Consider the following 19,863-nt stretch of genomic DNA (forward strand, 5'->3'; position numbering starts at 1 on the left):
TGTGGAGAATGGAACATGAAATCTTTCAATTTGGTAGTCAAGTACAAATCTGGAACTCAGAGTAGGAAGGGGAAATGGTGGGTATATTAGACTCTGGAATCCTAGGGTCTTTCTTTAAAGTTTTTTTTTAATTGTTTTTTTTAACGTTTATTTATTTTTGAGACAGAGAGAGACAGAGCATGAACGGGGGAGGGTCAGAGAGAGAGGGAGACACAGAATCTGAAACAGGCTCCAGGCTCTGAGCGGTCAGCACAGAGCCCGACACGGGGCTCAAACTCACGGACTGTGAGATCATGACTTGAGCCGAAGTCGGCCGCTTAACCGACTGAGCCACCCAGGCGCCCCTTAAAGTTTTTTTTTTTTTTTTAACAACTTTATTGAGGTATAACTGACACACAAAGAACTGCATGTGTTTAATGTGCACAATTTGGGGAGTCTGGGTATATGCAAACACCCATGATACCATAACCAGAATCAAATTAATAGATAATTCAACATTTCCCCAAGTTTCTTTGTGTTTTTTTTTAGGTTTTATTGTTTGTTTTTGTTTTTCTTTTGTCGAAAGAAACTTGAACATAAAACTTACCTTCTTAACAAGTTTTGAAGCACATAATACTGTATTGTTAACTATAACCACTATGTTTTTCAGCAGATCTCTAGAATTTATTCATTTTGCATAATTTAAACTTTTTACCTAGTGAACAACAATTCCCCTTATCCCCTACTCCTTATGCCCTGGACTTACTCTTCTGTTCTCTGGTTTTATACATTTTACCTTTTTAGATAACTCATAAAAGTGGAATCATGCAGTGTCTGTTTTTCTGTGACTGGCTTATTTCATTCAGCATAATGTTCTCCAAGTTCATCCATGTTGTTGCAAGTAGCAGGATATCCTTTGTAAAATAGTGAATAATATCCTATTGTATGTATATACCCCATGGTCCTTATCCATTCATCTGTCAGTGAACACTAGGATTTTTTCCACATCTTGGCTGTTGTGAATACTACTGCAATGAAAACAGTAGTGCAAATATCTTTGAGTTCCTGATTCAATTCTTTTGGATATACACCTAGAGGCGGGATTGCTGGATCATATGATTTTTCTATTTTGAATCTTTTGAGGAATCTCTATACTGTTTCCCATAGTGGCTGCACCATTTTATATTCTCACAAACAGTGTACACATGTTCCCTTTTCTTTACATACTCTCCACCACTTGTCATCTTTTTTTGCAAAAGGCTGGTGACATACTGACTGACTTGAAGGAGCAGCAGGTTTTTATGCATAATTTTTTCTTTTTGCTACATCTAAAGTGTTCCTTTTTCTCCAGAGCTGTTAAGGGCAAATGATCATATGTAGAATGACAAGCCGCAACTCTCATTCAATCTTAATCCTGCAGAGATTCTCACTTCTACCATTTGTTTTTTATATGTTACTAAGGGTCAGTTGAACTTATATAGAAGTTCAATGTACAATTTTTGTACATTTTATCAAATTTATTTAGGAGATAATCAATATGGCAATCACCATATTCTTATAATTCTGAATTTTGTTCCCCTTCTTTCCAGTTCTAATATGTGGGTTGAATATTCTTGACAAGTCCTAAGAATCTTTTCATCTCAGTCTGCCCAAAACTATGATGTGTCTTTGCAACAATTTTCGCTACTGTTGCTCTAATGATTTGCAATGTTATTCTTTTTAAATTCTGCCATCTAAAAATTGATTGGATTTCCTGTCTATAAAATTGTCTAACCTGCTTTTGATTCAAGAACACACTCCCCTAGGGATGCCTGGATGGCTCGGTCCGTTAAGCATCCACTTCTTGATAGTGGCTCAGGTCACGATCTCACTGTTCTTGAGTTCAAGCCCCCCATTTGGGCTCCATGCTGACAACAGGGATCCTGCCTGGGATTCGCTCTCTCTGTCTGCCCCTCCTCTCCCCATCTCTCTCAAAATAAATAAATAAACTTAAAAAAAAAAAGTCAAGAACACACTTCCCTAAAGTTTCTTCAGTGACAGTTTAGAAATAGACTAGTATTTTTGTGGAAAGATTGCGTTACTGTTTCACTTCCTTTCCCTCACAATTACCTTATTCTAGAAAAAAAATCTCCTAGTAACCACTGGATATTATAGCAATCTTTAAAATGAAGGATTTAGGGGCATCTGTGTGGCTCAGTCGGTTAAGCATCTGACTTTGCCTGGGGTCATCATCTCGCGCTCGAGAGTCTGAGCTCTGCATCAGGCTCTGTGTTATCAGCCTGGAGCCTGTTTCGGATTCTGTGTCTCCTTCTCTCTCTCTGCCCTCTCTCCTTTGCTGTGGTATGTCTTTCTTTCTCTCAACAATAAATAAACACTAAAAATTTTTTTTAAATGAAAGATTAGTCTCTGTATTATATCACTACATTACAAGATTCGCATGTACTGAGAGCTCAATTTCTATAAACAGCTCCAAGGAGAAGTTACTCAAGTGTTCCTAAGTAGTATTACTTACTGTTGAGTTAGGTTATAAGGTACAGTCCTATACTTTATATGAATGTCTGGCTAAAAAATAAGTGTGCATATAGATATATATATATATATATATATATATCTATATACACACACACACATATATGTATTTTTATACATATACAGTTATATGTATATATATTCTAGTTATATGTAAGCTATAACTATATAGTTTATATATATAAAACTATATATAGTTATATATATATAATACATTTAAATACATATAATAATAGAATAATTATACATATAATGATTTCAATGCTTTCCTTCTCCCTGAATTCATATGCTAAATCTATCAGCCCAGAAGTGGTTGTACAGGCATACCTCAGAACGCATTGCAAGTGTGGTTCAAGACAACTACAGTAAAGCAAATACTGCAATACGGCGAGTCAGTGAATGTTTTTACTTCCTAGTCCATATAAAAATTATGTTGCCACTGTAGTACAGTCTATCACATGCGCAATATTATGTCTAAAAATCAATGTATGTACCTAGACTTAAAAATAGTTTGTAAAATACCTTATTGATAAAAAAATGCTAACCATCATCATAGCTTTTGGCGGGTCATATGCTTTTTCCTTGTGGAGAGTTTTGCTCAATGTTTAATGGTTGCTGACTGACCAGGAAAGTGGTTTCTGAAGGTTGGAGTGTCTTAAAATTAGACAATAGTGAAGTTTGCTTCATCAATTGACATTTCCTGTCAAGAGTGATTTATTTGCAGCATGCTGTTTGATAACATTTTACCACAGAATTTATTTTCATATTTAGAGTCAATCTTCTCCAGCTCCACCTCCTGCTTAATCAATTAAGTTTATCTCATATTCTAAATCTTTTGCTGTCATTTCAATAATCTTTATAGCATCATCACCAGAAGTAGATTCATCCGAAGAAACCACTTTCTTTGCTCATGTGTAAGAAACAGATCCTCATTCTTTCAAGTTTGATCATGGCAAGGCAGTAATTCAGTCCCATCTTTGGGCTCCATTTCTAATTCTAGTTCTTACTATTTCTACCACATTCGTAGTTACTTCCTCCACTGAAGGCTCAAACCCCTCGAAGTCGTTCATGAAGGTTGGAATCCACTTCTTCCAAACTCTTGTTAATGTTGATATTTTGACCTCTCCCTGCGATCACAAATGTTTTTAGTGGCATCTACAATGTTGAATGCTTGCCAGAAGGTTTTCAGTCTACTTTCCCAGGCACATTGGAGGACTCACAATCTATGGCAGCCTAACAAAATGTACTTCTTAAATAATAGAACTTGAAAATTGAAGTGACTTCTTGATTAATGGCTTCAGAATGGATGTTGGTGTTAGTGGGCATGAAAATATTAATTCTGTTGCCCATCTTCATCAGAGTTCTTGGGTGACCCGGTACATTGTAAATAACAAGTTACAATTTTATTTTATTTTATTTTATTTTATTTTATTTTATTTTATTTTATTTTATTTTATTTATTTTTTTTAATGTTTATTTGTTTTTTTTAATATTTATTTATTTTTGAGACAGAGAGAGACAAAGCATGAACGGGGGAGGGTCAGAGAGAGAGGGAGACACAGAATCTGAAACAGGCTCCAGGCTCTGAGCAGTCAGCACAGAGCCCAACACGGGGCTTGAACTCACGGACAGTGAGATCGTGACCTAAGCCAAAGTCAGATGCTTAACCAACTGAGCCACCCAGGCGCCCCAACAAGTTACAATTTTAAAGGAATCTTTGTTTTTCTTGTTTTTTTGTTTTTGTTTTTGTTTTTGTTTTTTTTGTTTTTTTTCTCCTGAGCAGCAGTTCTCAACAGTGGGCTTAAAATATTCAGCAAACTACGTTGTAAATGGATGTGCTGTCATCCAGGATTTATTGTTGCATTTGTAGACAACAGAGTAGACTTCACCTCATTCTTTTTTTTTTCTAAATGTCTATTTTTGAGAGAGACAGAGAGACAGAGCATTATCAGGGGAGGGGCAGAAAGACAGAGAGAGAGACAGATAGACAGACAGAATCTGAAGCAGGCTCCAGGCTCTGAGCTGTCAGCACAGAGCTTGATGTGGGGCTCGAACTCACGAACTGTGAGATCATGACCTGAGCTGAAGTCGAGTATAGTCGCCTTCATGAATTCTCTTAGCTAGATCTTCCAGATAACTTGCTGTGGCTTCTACATTAGGGTTTGCTATTTTGCCTCGTACTCTGATGTCAGTTTTTTTTTTGTTTTTTTTTTTTCCTTAAACCTCAGGAACCAAATTTTGCTAGCTTCCAACTTCTGTTCCTCACCTCTTTCAGCCTTCATAGAGTTATGGAAAGTTAGGGCCTTGCTCTGGTTTAGGCTTCGGCTTAAGGGGATGTTGTGGCTGGTTTGATCTTCCATGAAGCCACTAAAACTTTCTCCATCTCAGCAATGAGGCTCTTTCACCTTCTTATCATCTGTGTGACTCTGGAGTAGAGTTCCTTCAATCGCGTTCAGAACTTGGTTAATGATTTGGCCCAAAAGACCTAGATTTTGGCATAGCTAGTCTTTTGACCTGCCTTCTTCACTAAGCTTAATTATTTTTAGGTTTCGATTTAAATGAGAGGTATGTGACTCCTTTTCTCACTTGAAAACTTAGAGGCTATACTGGAGGGGTATTAATTGGCCTAACATCAATATCGCTGTGTCTCAGGGAATAGGCTAGCCTCAGGAGAAAATATCGAAAGGAAACTGCCAGTCACTGGAAAAGTCAGAATGCACACAAAGTTTATGAAGTTTGTCTTATGTGTACATGGTTCATGACACCTCAAAACAATTAAAGAGTAATATCAAAATCACTCATTCCAGATTATTATAAAAATAGAATAATAATGAAAAGTTTGAAATATTGAGAGAATTACAACACAGAGACACAAAATATGACACAGAGACAAGGAGTGAGCAAACGCTTATGGAAAACGGTGCTAATAGATTTGGTCAGTGTTGGTTTGCCACAAATCTTTAATCTGTAAAGCACAATAGAGCCAAATGCAATAAAAGGAAGCATGCCTGTATTTGGAGACAGGGACTTTAAGAAGTTATGTAGATAAAATAAGATTATAAGGATGGGCGCCTGGTCCAATAGGATCAGTGTCCTCATAAGAAGAGATACCAGTCTGTTCATTTTCTTCCTCTCTTTCTCTCACTCACTCTCACTCCACCCTGCCCCATCACGTGTGCATAAAGAAGAGGTTGTGTGCATGCGGTGAGAAGACAACCACCTAGAAGCCCAAAGGGGGCTTCAGAATAAAACCTATCTCGCTAAAACCCTCTTCTTGGATATACCAGCCACCAGAGCTATGAAAAATTAATTTCTTTTTTTTTTAAGTTTTTATTTAAATTCCTGTTAGCCACCATACAATGCAATACTCGTTTCAGGGGTAAAATATTGTGATTCAGCACCTCATACATCATCTGGTGCTCATCACAGCAAGTATATCCCCTAACCCCCCTCACCTCCTTTACCTACCCCCCCACCCCACTGTGAAAAATAAATTTCTGTTGTTTAAGCCACCAAGTCGCTCTGTGATACTGTGCTATGGCAGCCTGAGTAGACTAATACAATATACTCTATACCTATATGTTTACATGTATGTAAACGTACATATATAGAATTTTCAGATATTCAAAATGTTATAAGTCAAGGAATATCATCTAAAAGTAATTCCCCCTTGGAGCACCTGGGTGGCTCATTTGGTTGAGCATCTGACTCTTGATTTCAGCTCAGGAAATGATCCCAGGGTCGTGAGAGCAAGGCTCACACCAAGCTCTGAGCTCAACATGGCGATTCTCTCCCTCCTTTCCGTCTGCCCCTTTTCCCCACTCACGCTCTCTCTCTCTCTCTCTCTCTCTCTCTCAAATAAAAAGAAAAAATTAAAAAGTAATTACCCTTTTCCCACACCACCTACTCTATTTCCCTACCTGAAGAGAGTGACCAATCTTATACGTCTTTTGTAAACTCTTTTAGCTTTTTCTGAAGTACACCGCTGTGTCTTTTTAAAGTTGTTGCCACTGTAAAATCAAGTGATGTCAATTAGTATTTTCAGAGTAACATCAAATTCCAAGGAAAGATATTCAATAGATCTTTAGAACAGCATTGATTAAAATAGTAAGTGTATTTTCATAATAAAGTAAAGGTTACAAAACTCATTGTTTTATACTCACAGAGGAATTATAAGCACATTATTCAATTAAGTTCAATATCAATTATATCTTGATTTATGTTGAGAGAAATGCGAGTGAAGTTAATAAGTATTGAAATTAGGTTGGGGGGCACCTTGCTGGCCAGTCAGTAAAGCATGTGACTCTTAATCTCGAGGTTGTGACTTCAAGCCCCACGTTGGGTGTAGAGATTACTTAAAAATAATCCTTTAAAAAAATTAGGTTGGAATGAATCTGCTGAAGGCCTTTTCTCAAGTTCAAAGGAAGGAATAGTCAACGATTATCTCTAGGGAATGAGTGGAATGTATATTTTATAGTAAAAAGAAAAAGTAAAATTATCAGAAGCCATTCTAGAATATTTCCTGTTTATACATAAAGTATTATGTCATGTTTGGTCTAGATAGACTAGCATAATTAGTGGACAAAAAAACTTTATGTTTCTCAGCATAAATACCCAATGTCATAGTTTAATTGTACTGTCCCCTTGCTCCATTAACCATCTAATATAAAACATAAGCACAGTTAGTTAGGGAGTTGGAAAGAGGTGAAATAGGAGTATGAGAATAGAAAGTGGCGATTTAAGGAAATTCTGATCATCTTCAGCTAATAAAGTTCAGTTTATTTAATGTCAAGTATTGTGCCAGTAGCAGAACCAGCTCCGATCATTCTATTAGCAGAGGGGGCAGATATTAAATTACAACTTGGTCATTATAATTACAATTAGCGGAGATGTACAAGAGGTAGGAACAGTGGACCGAGTGGTGCATTCTGAGCCATTATTAACCTAGGTTCTCAGCGAGGAGTAGGAAAATGTATATCTCTGGGTTCTGAAACCCTCTGTTCACCTGGAAGTTGGTGGTAGGTAGCAAGAAGGAGACAGCAACTCAAAGACTCGTTATATAGGCATAGCAATGGGATGGAAATTTGTGTGTAAAGGAGAAAAGCACCGTCTGTATCTAAATAGATTAATTGATCCAATAGTCTAGTGGTTAGTTTCCTTTGAATACAAAGATGGATATAGGTAGATTTCTTGATTTATAGATACCTCATAATGAATTTGAAATCCTACACGAGTGCTTATAGCACTCTACTAACAAGACTTTAAAAAAAATGTGAACATAAAGCCATTAAATAAAAGGCAGGTCAATCAAGCCAACAAACCCCAGGGTTAGATCCCATTCACATTGGGTTCCCGTCATGGCTGCACTGACTTGAACAGCTGTGGATTCCTAAACAAGTGCCTTAATCCTTCTGTGTCTGAATATCTCCATCTGTGAGAATGATATAGTCGCACCTGTCCATATCTAATTTGGTAATCTTAAGTGGCTCCTACAGTCTGATGGAGTCCATTTTCTCAGCATAGGATGTGGTGCATGAAATCGTTTAGTTTGGTATTTTGAGGTTTAACAGTTTGAATATTTTAGCACTTTAATTATAAGATTTAAAAATACCTCCCACATGTTTTCATTTTACTATAGACTATTAAAAACTCAGTTAATTACTAAATATATCGGTTAGAGACTATCTGTTCTTCATTTGTACTTAACCTTTCACCTTTCGGGACAGAATCTATAAACACATTATAGACTTTTACAGTTCAATTGGACACTTCAAAAGCAAAGTCATTTACCATCAAGATAATTATGTTTTCATAGAATTTAAAAATTAATTAGGTTGAGGGATGTCTATGTCTACATCTTATTTTTAATGAAATGTTTATGTGTATATGTATATATATGTATTTACATATATTGATGAATAATTATGTCTGTACAGATGTGTGTGCTTCTTACATATTTCTTATGTATTTACCAGAGGAAAATTTAAAATTGTAACCTTAAATTTCCTTAACCTAGCATCTATATATTGGATAAAAATGTTTTGGAAAAACACCAAATTGTTATTTGTCTTGTGAAAAGAATATTGAAAAAATAGAAATATTCCATAGAAGAGATGGAGTCGGGTGCCTGGGTGGCTCAGTTGGTTGAGTGTCCGACTTCAGCTCAGGTCATGATCTTGCCATTCGTGGGTTCGAGCTCTACATCAGGCTCTGGGCTGACAGCTCAGAGCTTCGAGCCTGCTTCAGATTCCGTGTCTCCCTCTCTCTCTGCCTCACCCCTATTCTCACTGTCTCTGTCTCGCTAAAGTGAATAAATATTAAAAAAAAAATTAAATAAATAAAAAATAAAAAATAACGAAGAGGTTTATTATTCTCCAAAAAAAAAAAAAAAAAAAAAAAAGAATACAGAATACCAAAATGTTATGTTATGGGCTCTTTTCATTGATCTTAAAAATAGAAAAAAAATACATACATATGTAAATTTTAAATAATTTTGTGTCTTTAGGGATGAGAGGAAAACTTCGGATTAAACAGCATTTTTTTTAATGTTTATTTATTTTTGAGACAGAGAGAGACAGAGCATGAATGGGGGAGGGTCAGAGAGAGCGAGACACAGAATCTGAAGTAGGCTCCAGGCTCTGAGCTGTCAGCACAGAGCCCGATGCAGGGCTCGAACTCACGGACCGCGAGATCATGACCTGAGCCAAAGTCGGACGCTTAACGACTGAGCCACCCAGGCGCCCCTAAACAGCATTTTTAAGATTGTACTATAAAGATATGTATTGTATAGGTAGAAATATATGTATATATATTTGTATATGTGCATATACATGTGTATATATATACATATATGTGTGCATATACATATATATGTGTATATATACTACATATATATATACACATATAGTATAGTATATACTATACATGTATAGTATAATACATGATTGTAATGAAAATTTTTAAACATCAGAATGAAATACCCAGGAAATTTTCAGATACCGCCTTCAAAAATTCTTTCATTTATTCAACATGTATGCTAGGACTTATGAATAATATTTTTATCAAAAAAATGCCAGTACATACTAAAATCCCTTCTAGACTTTTGGCATTGTCTGACTTTTGATATATAAAGACAAAATGATAAAGATAAAGGAGGAGAACTTCTTTTTTTTTTTTTTTTCAACGTTTATTTATTTTCGGGACAGAGAGAGACAGAGCATGAACGGGGGAGGGGCAGAGAGAGAGGGAAACACAGAATCGGAAACAGGCTCCAGGCTCTGAGCCATCAGCCCAGAGCCTGAGGCGGGGCTCGAACTCATGGACCGCGAGATCGTGACCTGGCTGAAGTCGGACGCTTAACAGACTGCGCCACCCAGGCGCCCCAAAAGGAGGAGAACTTCTTTTTTTTTAATTTTTTTTTCAACGTTTATTTATTTTTGGGACAGAGAGAGACAGAGCATGAACGGGGGAGGGGCAGAGAGAGAGGGAGACACAGAATCGGAAACAGGCTCCAGGCTCTGAGCCATCAGCCCAGAGCCCGACGCCGGGCTCGAACTCACGGACCGCGAGATCGTGACCTGGCTGAAGTCGGACGCTTAACCGACTGCGCCACCCAGGCGAGAACTTCTAAGCATGGTTAAAATCTAAAACCCTGACAAAACTGGCAAGCAAAGTGAACCCTCAGTTATCGCTGTTCGGAATGCAAAATGGTGCAGTTTGGAAGACGATTTGGTAGTTTCTTATAAAAAATAAACACACTCTTTATGGCCCAGCATTCGCACTCTGTGGTATTTAACCAACTGAATTGAAAATTATGTCCACGTGGAAACCTGAACATGAATGTTTAGTGGCCATATTCACAATTGTCAAACGTTGAAAGCAGCCAAGATGTCCTTCAATATGTAAACGAATAAACAAGCTGTTATACAGCCATGGAATGGAATATTATTCAACACAAAAAATGAATTATCAACCCACAAAAAGACAAGGTTGTGCTCTAAATGCATATTGCTAGGTAAAAGAAGCCAATCTGAAAAGAGTACCTACTGTGTGATTCCAAATATATGACATTCTGGAAAAGGCAAAACTACGAGGACAGTAAAAATATCAATGGTTCCCAGAGTTTAGTGGGAGAGAGGGATAAATAGGTAGAGAATAGGAGATTTTTAAATATTGAAACTATTCTATATGATACTGTAATGGTGCATACATATCATTCTACATTTGCCAAAACCACAGAATAAACTTTAATGTAAATGATGAACTCTAATAATATATTAATATTGACTTATTAATTGTAACATTTATCACAGGAGTGCATGATATTATTAAGATATGTAACTGGGGAGAGGTAGTATATGAAAGAGATAGTATATGAGAACTCTATTTTTGTGCTTGGTTTTTCCATAAACCTAAAAATGCTAAAAAATAAAGGCCTTTGGTTTAAAATACAGTGAATATTATAGTCTTAACTCTATTTTCATGTGTGGTTCAGCATTTCAACAATAAAGAAACCAGTCCATAAAAACAGTGCTGTGTGATGAGAGATTGGTTTTTCTCCCCTTACTTACTTATGATGGATGCTGACATGATACTTACCTATTGCTGAGGACATGAGAATTTCCTCACGTGTATTAGCTCTAGGGTTTTCATGGATGGCCTTTATCAGGTTGATACAATTACATGCTGGTCCTACTTAGCTGAGTGTTTTTACTGTGAAAGAGTGTTAGATTTTGTAAAATGTCTTTCCTGTGTGTATTGGAATTAGTGTGTGTATGTGTGTGTGTATGTGTGTGTTTACCGTTGTTCCATTAATATGATTTATAGATTAAATTTCAGATTATAAACCAATTTTGTAATCCTGGGACAAATCCCAGTAGGTTGTCATGTATGATCCTTTTTATATGATGCTGCATTCAGTGGGGTAACTTTTTTTAATTAGGTTTTTTTTTAAATTTTCATTCCAGTAAAGTTAACATACAGTGTTCTATTATAGGTGTATAATACAGTGATTCAACAATTCTATACATTACTCAGTGCTCATAATGATAAGTGAAATCTTTAATCTCCCATAAACTTTCACCCATCTTCCCATCCACCTCCCCTCTGGTACTCATCAATTTGTTTTCTATAGTTAAGACACTGTTTCAGTGTGCCTGGGTGGCTGAGTGGGTTAAGCATCCGATTCTTGATTTTGGCTCAGGTCATGATCTCATGAACCATGAGATCCAGTCCTGCCTCTCTGGCTCTGTGCTGACAGCAACGAGCCTACTTGGGATTCTCTCTCTCTCTGTCTGTTGCTCTCTCTCTCTCTCTCTCTCAATACATAAATAAACATTTTTAAAAACAAGAATCTGTTTCTTGGTTTGCCTCTCCTCTCTTGCTTTTTCTCCCTTTGTTTGTTTTGTTTCTTCCACATATGAGTAAAATCACATGGTATTTGTCTTTCTCTGACTGGTTTATTTTGCTTACTTAGAATTATATTCTGGCACCATCCATGTCTTTGCAAATGACAAAATTTCATTCTTTGTATGGTTAAATAATATTCCTGTGTTGGGGAGGGGTATGTACCACATCTTCCTTCTCCATTCATCTTTTGATGGACACTTGGGCTGTTTTCATAATTTGAAGATTGTAAATAATGCCACAATAAAACAGGGATGCATATACCTTTTAATTAATGTTTTTGTATTCTTTGGGTAAAAACCTAGTAATGCAATTGATGGATCCCAGGGTAGTTTTATCTATCTATCTATCTATCTATCTATCTATCTATCTATCTATCCATCTATCTATCTATCTATCCGTCCATCCATCTATCTATCTATCTATCTATCTATCTATCTATCTATCTATTTATTTTTAGGTTAGTTTTACTTTTAAATTTTTGAAGCCCATACAGTTTTCCCCAGTGGCTGCACCAGTTTGCATTCCCACCAACACTGCACTTGTTTCTTGTGTTTTTGATTTGAGCCATTCTGACAGGTGCGAGGTGATAGCTCATTGTAGTTTTCATTTGCATTTTCCTGATAATGAGTGATGTTGAGCACCTTTTCAAGTGTCTGTTGGCCATCCATATGTCTTCTTTGGAGAAATGTCTGTTCATGATAAATTTTACCCAGAAAGTTAAAATCCATATTTCTAAAGGATATTGGTCTGAATTTTTACTTTATTGTGATGGCTTTGGTTTTCTTGTCGGCATATAACTGGTCTCACAGAATAAGATGTAACGTGTTTTTATCCTGTTCTATATTTAGAACAGTTGGTGAATGGTTGGTATTGAATATTTTATGAAAATTTGGTAGAATTTACCAGTGTAGCCATCTGGACCTGGATTATTCATTTATTTATCTGGGAAGTTTTTAAATTATTATTATAAATTTAATTACTTGTTACAGATCTATTTAGATTTCCTATTTCTTGGGGCAGTTTTACTATTGTGTTTTCATAGAAATTTCATATTTCATCTAAGTTATCTACTTTGTTGGCATACATTAATTTATATTCCTTTCTAATCCTTATAATTCTTTTATAATCTTTTATGGTATCCTTGTATTTTTTCCTTCCTGATGTTTGCAATTTGAAACTTCTGGGTTTTTTCTTAGTGTGCCTATTTTTTTAATATTTGTAGATCTTTTCAAAGATGGTTTCAAAAAACCATCTTTTATATTCATTGATTTTCTCTATTGTTTTGCTATTCACAATGTCATTAATTTCTGTTCTATTTTGTATTTCGTTCCTTTTGATTCCTATAAGTTTAGTTTGCTTTTCTTTTTATAATGGTTATAGGTGAAAGTTTAAGTTATTGGTTTGAAATCTTTTTTTAATTTTATTTTTGAGAGAGAGAGAGAGAGAGAGAGAGAGAGAGAGGAGAGAGAGAGAGAGAGCACGAGCAGGGAAGGGGCAGAGAGAGAGAGGGAGTCACATAATCCAAAGCAGGCTCCAGGCTCTGTGCTGTCAGCACAGAGCCCCACACAGGGCTCAAACCCAGAAACCGTGAGATCATGACCTGAGTCGAAGTCTGATGCTTAACTGGCTGAACCACCCAGGGGCCCAATGAAATCTTTTTTTTTTTTAATGGAGGCTTTTGAAACTGTAAATTTTCCTCTAAGCCACATCCCATAAGTTTTGGCATGTTGTGTTTTTATTTTTATTTATCTCTGTGTATTTTATAATATCCTGTGTAATTCTTTCTTTGTTATAATTATTATTTAGGAGTGTTCTGTTTAATATGCTAATATTTATCAATTTTCTAAATTTCCTTAATTTCTAATCATATTTTATTATAACTAAAGAATATACTTTCTTTTATTTAAATCTTTTAAATGTATTGAAGCTTGTTTCAATAGCTTCATACTTGCCTAGTATGTGGTCTATTTCGACTGATTCAGCCACACATGGCAAGAATATGTGCTAAGCTGTTTTGGATGAATTATTTTGCAGATATTTGAAAGGTCTACTTGGTTCATAATTTTGTGGATCCTTGTTGATCATCTACCCATTTGTTCTGTCCATTATTCCAAGTGGGATATTGATTACTGTTTGGAATTATCCTTCCCCTTTAAATTGTATCAGCTTTGTTTCATGTATTTGGAAACCAGTTGGTTAGGTATATTTATATTTAAAATTATTTCTGTCTGGGGCACCTGGGTGGCTCAGTTAGTTAAGCATCCAACTGTTGGTTTCGGCTCTGGTGACGATCTCACAATTCATGAGTTCAATCCCACACTGGGCTCTGTGCTGACAGTGAAGATCCTGTTTGGGATTGTCTCTCTCTCTGTCTCTCTGCTGCTCTCATGCATGAGTTCTCTCTCTCTCTTTCTCTCTCTCTCTCTCTCTTTCTTTCTTTCTCACTCTCAAATAAATTTGAAAAAACTATTTCTGTCTGATGGATTGAACTTTTTATTATAAATGTTTTTCTTTATAGTAACTTTTGTTTTAAATTCTATTTTGTCTGATATTACTACAGCTACTCCAACTTTATGGCAACTGTTGGCATATTATATCTTTTGCCATCCTTTTATATTAAAATTATTTTAAACTTTACACATGAAATGTGTCTTTTTCATGCAGCTTAATTGCATTTTGTTTTTTATCCGGGCCAATGATCTCTGCCTTTTGATTGAGTTTTTAAATTTATGCACATCTAATATTGATGTGCTTGAATTTATGTCTGTCATTTGTCATTTTTTCCTTCTTTTCCTTCTTTAATGCTGTCTTTTGCTTTAGGTAAATTTTTAATGCAACATTTAAATTCCTTCAATATTTTTTCAGTCTGTTTTTTTTTTAGTTATTTTCTTACTGCTTGCACTAAGGTTTATGATGTTAATGCAAATGCATCAGAAACTCCTTTGAATGTATAGATACTAACAATTTCAGTGACATTTAGAAATGTAGGGATTTAGAGACCCCAGTATAACTCTGTTCCCTCTTCCTGTCTTTGTGCTGTAACTAGTATGCCTATTACATCTGTTTCATATAAGCCCCAAAGTATATTCTTGTAATTAACACTTTACAGAATGTTATTTTTTTAAAGAAGCTGAAAGAACAAACGAGAACAAGTATATATTTGTAGTTTATATTTGTCGACCTCAAAGGGCCGTGGACCTAGGGCGGTGAAGGAACTGAGAAAAAGAGAGGACAGCCTAGCGAGGCACTGGGGACCCCGAGCCCACAGCCCCAGGCTCAGAGGTTTATTGTACATCTTCTTATATACGTTTTCAGGAAAAACGGGTCAGCGATGATTAACAACAGAAGCTTAACAAAGCATGTCAACAATGTACATCTGATTCAGCTATTGTATGTATCTCGCGTGTGAGAGCAGTCTTGCAGATACATATGTTCCGAGAAGAATCTTTACGATAGAAGCAAAGACAAAGAAGGGAGTGAATGCGCTGTGCTGTATACAGCTGGCTTCTTTTGAGCAAAACATCCCTATCTGCATACTAAAGAACAGACCACATTTTCCAAGGGCAATGCACTCAAGTCCTTTCGGGTTATTTTTAACCTTAGGATCTCGGAGCCTGAATGAATATGCGCCCATGGTCATTGTGGTGTTCTGTTTCCCACATATATTTACTTTCCTATTTACAATTTCTTATTTGCTTCAGTTATTCCCGTAGATTTGTTACCATCTGACGCCAGTTTCTTAATCCTATACAGTTTTGCTCACCTTTGTCCTTTCTTTTATTTTCAAATATATTTTTATATGTCAGGCCCAGTAAGACAATTATATGCATATTGTTTTGGGATATTTATTTTTAAATCAGTTAAGAAGAGAAGCAATATACCACGGTACAGTCTTTTACAGTTACCTTCATAATTATCTCTGCTAATTCTCTTTTGTGTCTGGCTTAAATTACTGTATGGGGTCCCTTGTTCTCAATCTGAAATGCTTCCTCCAGTAATGTTTTAAAAGTAGTTCTGCTAACATGGATTCCCTCACTCGTTGTGAATCTGGGAATTTTAATTTCACCTTCAATTTATTTTATTATTACAAAAGTTTTTAATGTTTATTTTTGAGAGAGAGACACAGAGACAGAGACAGAACGTGAGCCGGGAACGGGGGGGAGAGAGAGAGAGAGAGAGAGAGAGAGAGAGAGAGAGAGAGAGACAGGGAGACAGAATCCGAAGCAGGCTCCAGGCTCCAAGCTGTCAGCACAGAGCCTGATGTGGGGCTTGAACTCACAAACTGGAGATCATGAACTGAGCTGAAGTCTGACAACCAACTGAGCCACCCAAGCAACCCTCATGTTCAATTTTAAAAGACCATTTACTGCATATAAGATTCTTTGTTGACAATTTTTTCCCCCCAACTGTAAATATATTATCTCACTGCCTTTGGTCCTTTTCAAATGAGAAGTCTGCTGTGAATTTTGTCTGAGTTCCTCTGTATGTGAGCAGTCACTATTCTCTTGCTGCTTCGCAGATTTTCTCCTGGTATCTTTTTGTATGTAACCTTCTTGGGGTTCATTAGGCTGCTTGAATGTGTAGACTAATGTTTTTCATTTTGGGGAGTATTTGGTAGTTATTTCTTAAAGTATTTTTTTCTGCTCCTTTGCTTCTCTAATCCTGCAATTGCATATATGTTTGTGCAAGTAATGTGGCCTGCATTTCTCTAAGATTTGCTCATTTTTCCCCTCTGCTTTTCCCCTCTCTGTTCTTCAGATTGCATGGTCTCTATCAATTTTCAAATTTGCTGATTCTTTTGTCTGCCGGCTCAAATCTACTTTTGAACCCCTCTAGTGACTTTTTCTTTCTGTTTATTGTAATTTTCATCTCCATAATTTCTATTTACTTTCTAAATATATACATATATCTGCATATATGTATATGCATATATTTCTCCTTATTGATATTCTCTAGTTGACACGCGTTATTACTAGAACAACCTTTAATTCAAAAGCATTGTTTCCCTTAGTTAATTAAATACATTTATAATAGCACCTTTGAAGTTTTTATCTGTTAAATTTATCCCCTGGGATCTCTCAAAGACAATTTCTCTTGTATCTTTTTTTCTGATTGAATATGGGTCACATTTTCCTGTTTCTTTATGTGTCTTGTAATTATTGTTTACAGTTGGACATTGGAGATAATATATTATTTCAAGTCTGGATATTGATTCCCATTCTGGGGCTTCAATTTGTTGTCATTTGCTTGCTTGTTTTGGCTTGTGTTGGGTAGATTTGTTCAGTGCAGTCTATTTTCCCTGCAACGTGTAGCCTCAGGTCTCACTTCACAGAGGGCACTGCCTTTGGAATGCATAGGATCACTCTAACCACCTCTCCCCACCCCCATCTCAAAGGAAAGGGGAGATTTTAACTGAGCTCTGTTTATTTCTTTCCCTGATTTTTTCCCATGAAGCTTCTGACAGTAATAAATTTAAATTTTTCAATAAATATGCCCTCTGGTTTCTCAAAAGTATCATGGTATGAGACAGTCCCATTTGATTGCAAAATAAAATAAATTCCCGAGCTGAAAATAGAATGCTTTTGTGTCTTATATAGGTAAAGAAAAGAAATAATACTTAAGCAAAATCAATTTATTTATTCTGATCTGGCTGTACCTAGTATAAAAAGTTTTATGGTCCCGTATATAATTGTATGTATTGTATTCAATTTATAAAAGGCTTTTATTATCTTTGAGTGTCCTAACTTTCCTTTTTTTTTTTGATGCTTATGAAAGATTGTCAAGTAAAAGATCACCTTACTAAAAATATAATGTCATTTATTGTGTGTGTGTGTGTGCGCGCGTGTGTGATTCCACCGTCATTTTGTTTACATAGTTAAATTATTGTTATCCATCTGAGTGAAAGGACAGCACCTAGGAGTACCCTACAACCCAATATATAAGGATAATTGGCATCTAGACCTGGAGGTGCATGATCTAAATTCATATTCCTATTTTAACAAGAAGTATGTGGGTAGATGAGTAGACACAAGGTTTTAAAAGTATGAAGCCAAAAACTCTTGTTTGGAAAACTTCTTCAAATGTTATGGCTCATATGTGAAATTTGAGAGATTCTTTTTCCCCCAAATTCCTTGTATTAATGATTTGCAAAGCTGAAACTTTCTAAACTGTCATTAACAATAATAAAAATATTTCTACCAGCCATATGGAAAGAAAATGGAATTACCTTTCAATTGTCTCTGTAGAAAATTAAATTACAAAAGCTGTTTTCATATAAAAAGATGATCAAAAATATGAAGCCAAGATTATGGGAAGAGAAAACAGTTGTGCTGGACAGTTAATTGACAAATATGGTAGGTTTTCTGTCTGGATTTTTGTACTGTTTGTGGAATTTTCAGATTTCTAAAATAAGCAATGTGTTATATTTATTTTCTTATCCTTAATTAGTATTTGCTTAGGTAATTGTAATGTTATATTATTTTTTCTTAAGCAACCAAAACAGAAAAAAATTCAGAGACTACAAAACTAGGATCTGTCCCTTGTAAGCCTATTGTAATTTTGGAATAGGTTAGTAATGTTTTTAATAGGAAAAAGATAACACAGCAGATTATAATACCTAGTTTTCTGTAAGTTATGAACTCTAGAAAAATTGCTCATCACATCATCATGGAAGTCCATTTTGTTTTATGTGGTGAAGATAAGCCTGGCCTCCGCATAAGACCAAAGTTTGCCTGACTTTGATATTTATAGTCAAAGTAAAGATAAAAATAATGCACTTTATACATTGATTTTTGCTGATACATTATCAGAAAGACAAATAATCATAAGGCCCTTACAAAAATATAATTATATATTGGCAGCTCAATTTTAATAATTTGGTATATCATGCATATTTTATTCTACAACTGAGTTATCTACTTAAATGAGATATCAATTGCATGTATAATATTATGGTCATTTTGAAATGTAAAATAATACCTTCTTTAAAAGAGGTGTTTGAACACACCTAGTTTAAAAGAAACTAGTAGCTCATTTTATATTTTTCATTAGAAATTCCAACTTTTTTGTTAGAAACTATGTTAACATGTTTATTTTTTCAAATAGATCAGACTTTTTTTTCAAATTTTATTTATTTACTTTTTATTTTTTTTTTAACGTTTATTTATTTTTGAGACAGAGAGAGACAGAGCATGAACGGGGGAGGGTCAGAGAGAGAGGGAGACACAGAATCTGAAACAGGCTCCAGGCTCTGAGCCATCAGCCCAGAGCCCGACGCGGGGCTCGAACTCACGGACCACGAGATCGTGACCTGAGCCGAAGTCGGACACTCAACCAACTGAGCCACCCAGGCGGCCCATATTCCATTATATGTATTTGTGTATATGCCTTATGTGTCTATCCTTAAGAAATATATCATTTAAAAATATCTTCTCCCATTCACCTGGTTGTCTTTTCATTTTGTTGACCCTTTCCTTTGGTGTGCAAAATCCTTTTATTTTGGCATAGTGTCAATAGTTTATTTTTGCTTTTGTTTCCCTTGCCTGAGGAGACCTATCCATACATATGTTGCTAAGGGCCCTGCCCAAGACGCTATCATCTATGGCTTAAGAGTTTTATGGTTTCAGGTCTCACATTTAGGTCTTTTATTAATTTTGAGGGTTTTTTTTTTTAAAGAAAGTTTTATTCTTTGCATGTAGGCTGCCTAGTTTTTTCATCACCATTTACTAAAAAGATTGCCTTTCCCCATTCTTGCCTCCTTTGTTATAGATTAATTGACCATATATGCCTGTGTTTATTTCTAGATCCTCTGTTCTGTCCCACTGTTATATGTATCTCTTTTTAGCCAGTACTATTTGGTATATAGTTTGAAATCAAAAAGCATATTTCCAGCTTTTTTTTTTTATCATTGCTTTGTCTATTGGGGTCTTTTGTGCTTTCATAGAAATT

Source organism: Leopardus geoffroyi, chromosome B1 (genome assembly GCF_018350155.1).
Source record: "Leopardus geoffroyi isolate Oge1 chromosome B1, O.geoffroyi_Oge1_pat1.0, whole genome shotgun sequence".
Lineage (NCBI taxonomy): Eukaryota > Metazoa > Chordata > Mammalia > Carnivora > Felidae > Leopardus > Leopardus geoffroyi.